Genomic DNA, 8,542 nt, shown 5'->3' with positions numbered 1-8,542 from the left:
GCAAAGGTTAGACGGGGGACAGGTGAGGCCAGGAGAAAAGGTTTCGCTAGGTGAAAAGGTTAGGCTGGGGAAAAACCTTGGCTAGAGGAAAAGGTCAGACTAGGGGAAAACGTTTGGCTAGGCGAAAAGGTGAGCTGAGTTGGAAAGGTGTGCTCAGGGGCAAAGGTGAGACAGCGGCAAAGTTTAGGCCAGGAGAAAAAACTTAGCTGAGGAGAAAAGGTTTGCCCAGGAGAAAAGGTTAGGCCAGGGAAACAGTTAGGCTAGGGGAAAAGGTTAGGCCAGGAGAAAAGGTTTGGCTAGGAGAAAAGGTGAGGCCAGGAGAAAATGTCAGGCCAGAAGAAAAGGTTGGGCTAGGAGAAAAGATTAGGCCAGGGAAAAAGGTTTGTCCAGGGGAAAAAGTTAGGCCAGCAGAAAAGGTTGATCTAGAAAAAAGGTTTGCCAAGGGGAAAAGTTTAGCCCAGGAGAAAAGTTTTGGCTAAGGGAAAAGGTTAAGCCAGGGAAAATGGGGAAGGATCATTAGGGGAAAACTAAGGTGACCTGTGCGTCCTCTCTTGAAGCCTCCTTAGAAGAATCCTCCGCCTCCTCCTGCTGATCTGGGGGAAAAGAGGACGAGCCCTTTCCCTCGGGGAATTGGCTGTCCAGCAGCTCTGTCCGGGAGCCTTGTCTGGCGAAGACGAGGGCTACTCCGATGGTCCCCCCACCCCGCTGCCACCTCCCCCATGACTCACGTGCAGCTCCTCACTCGACTTGGCTCTATCATGGACGGTGTGGCCCCGCGGAGGGGCAGCAGCTGCCAGCTATGCCTAGATAGCCAGGGAACCGCCGGAACGCCCCACCGGGTGTCTGGCCTGGGAGGGTAAGAGAAAGGCAAGAGTGAGCTCCCCAGCCACATTCCCTGGGTTTCCCCTGCTGGCTCACCCCGGCACCTCGTCGTCGTCCTGCCCACCCACGCCCTGACTCGGCCTGGAAAGAGTCCCATCCTAGTCCCTTGGGACAGACCCCACGAGGCCGATCCTGGGTGGACCGGGAGGGCATGCTCTGGAGCCAGCGCCTCCCTCAGAAGGGGGAGCCGGCGGTGGGGCTACTCTGTCCCCGGCCAATCGGAGACAACTCTCATCCTGCACAGAGCCCGGGACCCTATTCTCCCCTAGGTGGCCTCAGCCTCATCACTCTTCTTCCCCCCAGGATTCGCTCACACACACACACACACACACACACACACACACACACACCCCACCCCCTCCCTCTTTGGGGTAGCAGTGCGGTCCATTCAGTCAGAGGGAAAATCTGGGAGTGGAGTGTGCCCACAGGACAGGAGAGAGGATCCTGAAAGCCGAGAAGCCCTGAGCAACCCTTTTTTGCTTAAACTGGCACAAAAATTGTTCGGGACCAGGCCCGCAAGGCAAGAGTGGGGCGAGGGGGCGGGTCCCAGAAGGGAACGTAAGGGTCGGGAGCCAAACCTGCAAGGCTAAGGCTGGGGGGGGGGCGCCCAAATGGGAAGGAAACCATTTGGAGGAAACGGGATAGGCACCCTGGCTCTGCCACTTCTCAGCTAGGTGACTGGGGGCAAGTCACTTAACGTCTCTGGGCCTCAGGTAGCTCCTCTGGAAAATGGGGGGTAAGACGGCGAGCCGCACGTGGCACAGTCCGATGACCCTAGATCTAGCCCTGCGCTTAAAACGGCTCTGCACATGGCCAGCGCTCAATAAATACCACTGAAGGAATCAAAGTGCAGGCCAGGGACAAGGTTAACCTAGGGGAAAATGTTAGGCTAGGTGAGCAGGGGACAGGAGGGTAAAAGGTTCATCTGCAGCTCAGGTTTAGACCACGGGAAAAGATTCGGCCAGGGGAGAAGGCTAGGCCAGAGAAAAAGGGCAGGCCAGGAGAAAAGATTAGGCCAGGAGAAAAGGTTAGGCTGAGAGAAAAAGTTATGCCAGGGAACAATGTCAGCCCTGGAGAAAAAGTTGGGCCAGGAGAAAAGGTTTGGCGAGGGGAAACATCAGCTTAGGGAAAAAGGTTAGGCCAGGAGAAAAGGTGAGGGCAGGAGAAAAGGTGAGGGCGGGAGAAAAGGTTAGGCAAGGAGAAAAGGTGAGGCCGGAAGGAAAGGTTAAGCCGGGAGGAAAGGTTTGGCCAGGGAAAAAGGTTTGGCCAGGGAAAAAGGTTTAGCCAGGGAAAAAGGTTTGGCCAGGGAAAAAGGTTTGGCCAGGGAAAAAGGTTTGGCCAGGAGAACAGGTTTGCCTAGAGAAAAAGGTTGGGCTAGGAGAAAATGTTTGCTTAGAGGAAAAGGTTGGCCTCGGCGAAAAGGTTGGCCAGGAGAAAAGGTTAGGCCGGGAGAAAAGGTTAGGCCGGGAGGAAAGGTTAGGCCTGGAGGAAAGGTTAGGCCTGGAGGAAAGGTTAGGCCTGGAGGAAAGGTTAGGCCGGGAGGAAAGGTTAGGCCGGGAGGAAAGGTTAGGCCAGGGAAACAATTTGGCTAGGAGAAAAGGTTAGGCCAGGGAAAAAGTTTGGCGACAGGAAAAGGTCAGACGAGGGGAAAAGTTTTGGCTAGGCGAAAAGGTGAGGTGAGTTGGAAAGATGAGGTCAGGGGCAAAGGTGAGACACGGGAAAAGGTTTGACCAGGAGAAAAAAGTTAGCCGAGGAGAAAAGGTTTGACCAGGAGAAAAGGTTAGGCTGGGAAGAAAGGGTAGGCCAGGGAAACAGTTTGGCTAGGGGAAAAAGTTAGGCCAGGAGAAAAGGTTTGGCTAGGAGAAAAGGTCAGGCCAGAAGAAAAGGTTTGGCTAGGGGAAAGGGTCAGAGGAGTAGAAAAGGTTTGGCTAGGAGAAAAGGTCAGGCCAGAAGAAAAGGTTTGGCTAGGAGAAAAGGTTTGGTTAGGCGAAAAGGTTAGGCCAGGGAAAAAATTTGGCTAGGAGAAAAGTCAGGCCAGAAGAAAAAGTTTGGCTAGGGGAAGAGCTTTGGCTAGGCGAAAAGGTGTGGCTAGGAGAAAAGGTCAGGCCAGAAGAGAAGGTTAGGCTAGGAAAAATGTCAGGCCAGAAGAAAAGGTTTGGCTAGGAGAAAAGGATACACCAGAAGAAAAGGTTTGGCTAGGAGAAAAGGTCAGGCCAGGAGAAAAGAAAGGGCCAGGGAAAAATGTTTGTCCAGGAGAAAAAGTTAGGCCAGCAGCAAAGGCTGAGCTAAGGAAAAGGTTTGCCAAGGCCAGGAGAAAAGGTTTGGCTAGGTGAAAAGGCTAAGCCAGGGAAAAAGGTTAGGGATCATTAGGGGAAAACTAAGGTGACCCGTGCGTCCTCTCTTGAAGCCTCCTGAGAAGAATCCTCCTCCTCCTCCTCCTGCTGATGTTTTCTTCGATTGGCCGGTGACGAAGTAGCCCCACCCCTGGCTCACCCTGGCACCTCGTCGTCGTCCCCCCGACCCCCGCCCACAGTCGCATTGGAAAGAGTCCAATCCCAGTCCCTTGGGATAGACCCTGCCAGGCCGAGCCTGGGCAGATAGGGAGGGTCAGCTCTGGGGCCAGCGCCTCCCTCGGAAGGGGGGCTCGGGGGTGGGGCTTCTCTGTCCCCGGCCAATCGGAGAGAACTCGCTTCCAGCACAGAGCCCGGGCACCTTTTCTCCCCTGAGTGGCCTCGGCCTCATCACTCTTCTTCCCACCAGGATTCACAGACACACACACACACTTCTCTTTGGGGTAGCAGTGCGGTCCATTCAGTCAGAGGGAAAATCTGGGAGGGGGGTGTGCCCACAGGACAAGATAGAGGATCCTCAAAGCCCAGGAGAAGCACTGAGCAACCCTTTTTTTCTGCAACTGGCCCAAAAAAAGTTCAGGACCAGGCCCGCAAGGCAAAAGCTGGGGGAGGGGCATCCCATAATGGAACGTAAGGGTTTGGGGCCAAACCTGAAAGGCTAAGCCTGGGGACCCCAAAAGGGAAGGAAAGGATTTGGGGGAAACAGGCAAGGCGCCCCGGCTCCGCCACTTCTCAGCTAGGTTACTGCGGCCAAGTCACTTAACGTCTCTGGGCCTCAGGTGACACCTCTGGAAAATGAGGAGTAAGACGGAGAGCCCCACGTGGCACAATCCGATGACCCTGGATCTACCGCAGCACGTAGCACAGTGCTCTGCACATATTCAGCACTCAATCAATACTACTGAATGAAAGTGAAGGCCGGGGTCAAGGTTAGCGTAGGGGAAAATGTTAGGCTAGGGGAGCAGGGGACAGGAGGGTAAAAGGTTGGTCTGCGGCATAGGTTTAGACCACGGGAAAAGCTTCGGCCAGGGGAGAAGGTTAGGCCAGAGAAAAAGGGCAGGGCAGGAGAAAAAAGTTGAGGCCAGAAAAAAAATTTAGGCCAAGAGAAAAGGTTAGGCTGGGAGAAAAGGTTAGGTCAGGAGAAAAGGTTACGCCAGGGAACAAGGGCAAGCCAGGAGAAAACGTTGGGCTAGGAGAAAAGGTTTGGCCAGAAGAAAAGGGAAAGCCGGGATAAAAGGTCAGAGCAGGAAAAAAGGTTAGGCCAGGAGAAAATGGTTCGGCCAGGAGAAAAGGATCGGCCAGAAGAAAAGGTTTGGCTAGGGAAAAAGTTTAGGCCAGGAGAAAAGGTTTGGCTAGGGAAAAAGGTCCCGCCATGAGAAAAGGTCAGACCAGCAGAAAATGTTTCCCTAGGGGAAAAGGTTTGGCGAGGGGAAAAGGTTAGGCCAGGGAAAAAGTTCAGACCAGGAGAAAAGGTCAGGCCAGGAGAAAAGGTCGGCCCGGGAGAAAATGTTAGGTCAGGAGAAAAAGTTATGCCAGGGAAAAAGGTGAGGCCTTTTTGGGCTAGAAGAAAAGGTTTGGCTAGGGAAAAAGGTTACCCGTGAGAAAAGGTTAGGTCGGGAGAAAAAGTTTGGCCAGGACAAAAGGTTTGGCTAGGGGAAAAGGTTTGGCTAGGAGAAAAGGTCAGACCAGCAGAGAAGGTTGTGTCAGGAGAAAAGGTTTGGCTAAGGGAAAAGGTTAGGCCAGGAGAATCGGTGAGACCAGCAGAAAAGGTTTCGCCAGGAGAAAAGGTCAAACCAGGAGAAAAGTTTGGCTAGGGCAAAGGTTTGGCCAGGAGAAAAGGTTAGGCCAGGAGAAAAGGTTTGGCTAGGCAAAAAGGTTAGGCCAGAAGAAAAGGTTTGGCTGGGGAAAAGGTGAGGTGAGTTGGAAAGTTGAGGTCAGGGGGCAAAGGTGAGATGGGGCAAAGGTTAGGCCAGGAGAAAAAAGTTAGCCAAGGAGAAAAGGTCTGACCAGGAGAAAAGGTTAAGCTGGGAAGAAAGGTTAGGCCAGGGAAACAGTTTGGCTAGGGGAAAGGTTTAGGCCAGGAGAAAAGGTTTGGCTGGGAGAAAAGGTCAGGCCAGAAAAAAGGTTTGGCTAGGGGCAAAGGTCAGACGAGGAGAAAAGGTTTGGCTAGGAGAAAAGGTCAGGCCAGAAGAAAAGGTCTGGCTAGGGGAAAAGGTTAGGCTAGCAGAAAGGTTTTGGCTAGGTGAAAAGGTTAGGCCAGAAGAAAAGGTTTGGCTAGGAGAAAAGGTTTGGCTAGGAGAAAAGGTTTGGTTAGGCGAAAAGGTTAGGCCAGGGAAAAAATTTGGCTAGGAGAAAAGTCAGGCCAGAAGAAAAGGTTAGGCTAGGAAAAAGGTTAGGCTAGGAAAAAGGTCAGGCCAGAAGAAAAGGTTTGGCTAGGAGAAAAGGATAGGCCAGAAGAAAAGGTTTGGCTAGGAGAAAAGGTCAGGCTAGGAGAAAAGAAAGGGCCAGGGAAAAATGTTTGTCCAGGAGAAAAAGTTAGGCCAGCAGCAAAGGCTGAGCTAAGGAAAAGGTTTGCCAAGGCCAGGAGAAAAGGTTTGGCTAGGTGAAAAGGCTAAGCCAGGGAAAAAGGTTAGGGATCATTAGGGGAAAACTAAGGTGACCCGTGCGTCCTCTCTTGAAGCCTCCTGAGAAGAATCCTCCTCCTCCTCCTCCTGCTGATGTTTTCTTCGATTGGCCGGTGACGAAGTAGCCCCACCCCCGGGTGGGAGTGGGCAGAGTGGAGCCCGGGGTAAATGTCAGGCGTGGAGCCGAAGGTGAGGCCAGGAGACAAGATTGGGCTCGGGGCAAAGGTGAGGACGGGACAAAAGGCGAGGGCCAGAGCAAGGGTTTCTTTCACTGAAGGCAAAAGGGTTGGCCCGGGAAAGCGGTCAGGCCCGGAGCCAAGGTGGGCCTAGGCCAAAACGTGGGGCTAGGCAAAAAGGGGAGGTGGTGAGGGGGAAAAGGGAGGTCAGGAGAGAAAAGGGAGCCGAGGAGAACAGGTTGGGCCGGGGGCAAAGGGGAGAGGCCGGCAAGAAAGGGGGGGGCCAGGGAGACAGTTGGGTGAGGGGAAGAGGTGAGGCCGGGAGCAAAGGGCACACTCGCCGACAGGTTTTGGCTAGGGCCAAAGGTGGGGCGAGGGGGGAAAGGTCACACCAAGGGCAAAGCTTGGGGGAGACCAAGGGGAGGCCAGGAGTCAAGGGGAGGGGAGGGAGCAAAGGGAGGCCAGGAGAAGAGGGGACGGCAGAAGACAAGCGGAGGCGAGGCCAAAGGTTAGGGCCGGGAAAACAGGTCAGACAGGCCAGGGGCCAAGGGGAGGCCGGGAGCCAAGAGGGAGCCGAGGAGAAAAGGTGGGCCCCGGAGAAGAACAGGTGAAGCCGGGAAAACAGGGGAGGCCAGGAAAAGAGTGGGGTGAGGGGAAAAGGTGAGGCCAGGGCAAAAGCTCAGGCCGGGAGCAAAGTCGGGCCAGGAGAGAAAAGGTCCGATGAGGGCAAGAGGGGAAGCCCGGGAAAAAAGGAAGGCCAGGAGCCAAGGTTGGGCGAGGGGAAGAAGGGAGGGCAAAAGAGGAGAAAAATCAGGGGACCCGTCGGTCCGGGGGGTGGCCGGCTCCTGAGAGGCAGCATAAGAAAAATGGAGAAGAAGAAGCCTCCTCCTTGGTGGCCTGCTGGTCTGGGGGGAAGGGAAGAGGAGGCGGAGGCGGATGGCTGGTCCGCCAGTGCCGAGCGGTCCAGCCGCTCGGGGCCGGGAGCCTTCCCCCGGCGGCGGCCACGACGACGACGGGGGCGACTCGGAGGATCCTGCCCCCCCACCCACCCCATGACTCATGTGCAGTTCCTCTCCTCCCGCGACTGGGCTCAGGGAGGAAGAAGCCTGGGCTGGCCCCGCCGAGGGCCGGGCAGCAGCCTGCAGTGGGCCCGAGCTGGCCGGGGCAGCCCCGCCAGGCCCCACCGGGGTTCGGGCCTGGGCGGGCAAGAGAAAGAAAGGCCAGAGTGAGCGAGCGAGCTGGGAATGCTCAGGGCTTGGGGTCAAAGCGGCAAGGCGAAGGCCGCAAGGGGGGGCGGGGGCCTGGGACCAAGGGGAGACGAGGGTAACCGGGGAGACCCGTGGAACCGGTCAGGCCCGGGGGGAACCCGTGAGGCCGAAGGAAGAAGGGCGGCCACGGGGAGAAGGCGAGATGGGGAGTAGAACAGCCGAGAAGATGGAACACGGGGAGGGGTCTTGGGGGCATGGGGAGGCCGGGAGAAAAATACAGTGAGCCCAGGACAGAAGGGGGGGCAGGAGAAAAGGGGGGGCCGGGAAGAAACGTGAGGCCCGAGATACAGTTTGGCTCAGGCAAGTGGGGAGGCCCAGAGAAAGGGGGGCGCCCGGAGTAAAGGGGAGGCCCGGGAAGAAAGGTTGGCGAGAGGAAAAGGTCAGGCGAGGGGAAAGGGTGGGGCGAGGCGAAAACCTGAGGGGAGTTGGCAAAGTTTGGGTCGGAGGCAAAGGGGTGACAGGGGGCCACGGGAGGCAACGAGAAAGGTGAGGCTCAGGGAAAACGGGAGAAGCGAGGAGCAAAGGTTAGGGCTGGAGAAAAGATGGGGCGAGGGCCCCAGGGTGGGCTGGAGGAGGTGAAGCCCGGGAAAAAGTGGGGCCGGGTGAAAAGGGGACGTGAGGGGGCAAAGGTGGGCTCCGGGGCAAAGGGGAGACAAGGGGAAAGGGAGTTAGGCCGGGAGAAAGGGGGTGGCTAGGGAAAAAGGTCAGGCCAGGAGCAAAGGTCGGGCTGGGAGCAAAGGATGGGCCCGGAGCAAAGGTGGTGCTAGAGGGATAAGGTGGAGCCAGGGAAACAGGGGAGGCAAAAGGAGGGAACAACTCAGGGGTCCCGACCGTCCTCTCTTGAAGCCTCCTGAGAAGAAGAGGAAGAATCCTCCTCCTCCTCCTCCTCCTCCTGTCCTGGGGGAAGCGAGTTAGGAGGCCTTTTCCTCCACGAACTGGCGTTCCAGCAGCTCGGGGTGGGAGCCTGGCCTGGCGACGACGCGGGCTACTCCGATGGTCCTTCCGCCCCTGCCCCCCCCCATGACTCACGGGGAGAGACCCCGCGAGGCCGTGTGTGGGCGGACCAAGAGGGCCTGCTCGGGGGGCCGGCGCCTCCCTCGGAAGGGGGACCCAGGGGTGGGGCTGCTTCATCCCCGGCCAATCGGGGAGAACTCGCATCCTGCGCGGAGCCCGGGCCCCTTGGCTTTCCTGAGGGGCCTCGGCCTCATCACTCTGCTTCCCCCCCAGGATTCACACGCAAC

Source organism: Ornithorhynchus anatinus, chromosome 5 (genome assembly GCF_004115215.2).
Source record: "Ornithorhynchus anatinus isolate Pmale09 chromosome 5, mOrnAna1.pri.v4, whole genome shotgun sequence".
Taxonomy (NCBI): Eukaryota; Metazoa; Chordata; class Mammalia; order Monotremata; family Ornithorhynchidae; genus Ornithorhynchus; species Ornithorhynchus anatinus.
Note: the sequence above shows the minus strand (reverse complement) of the source record.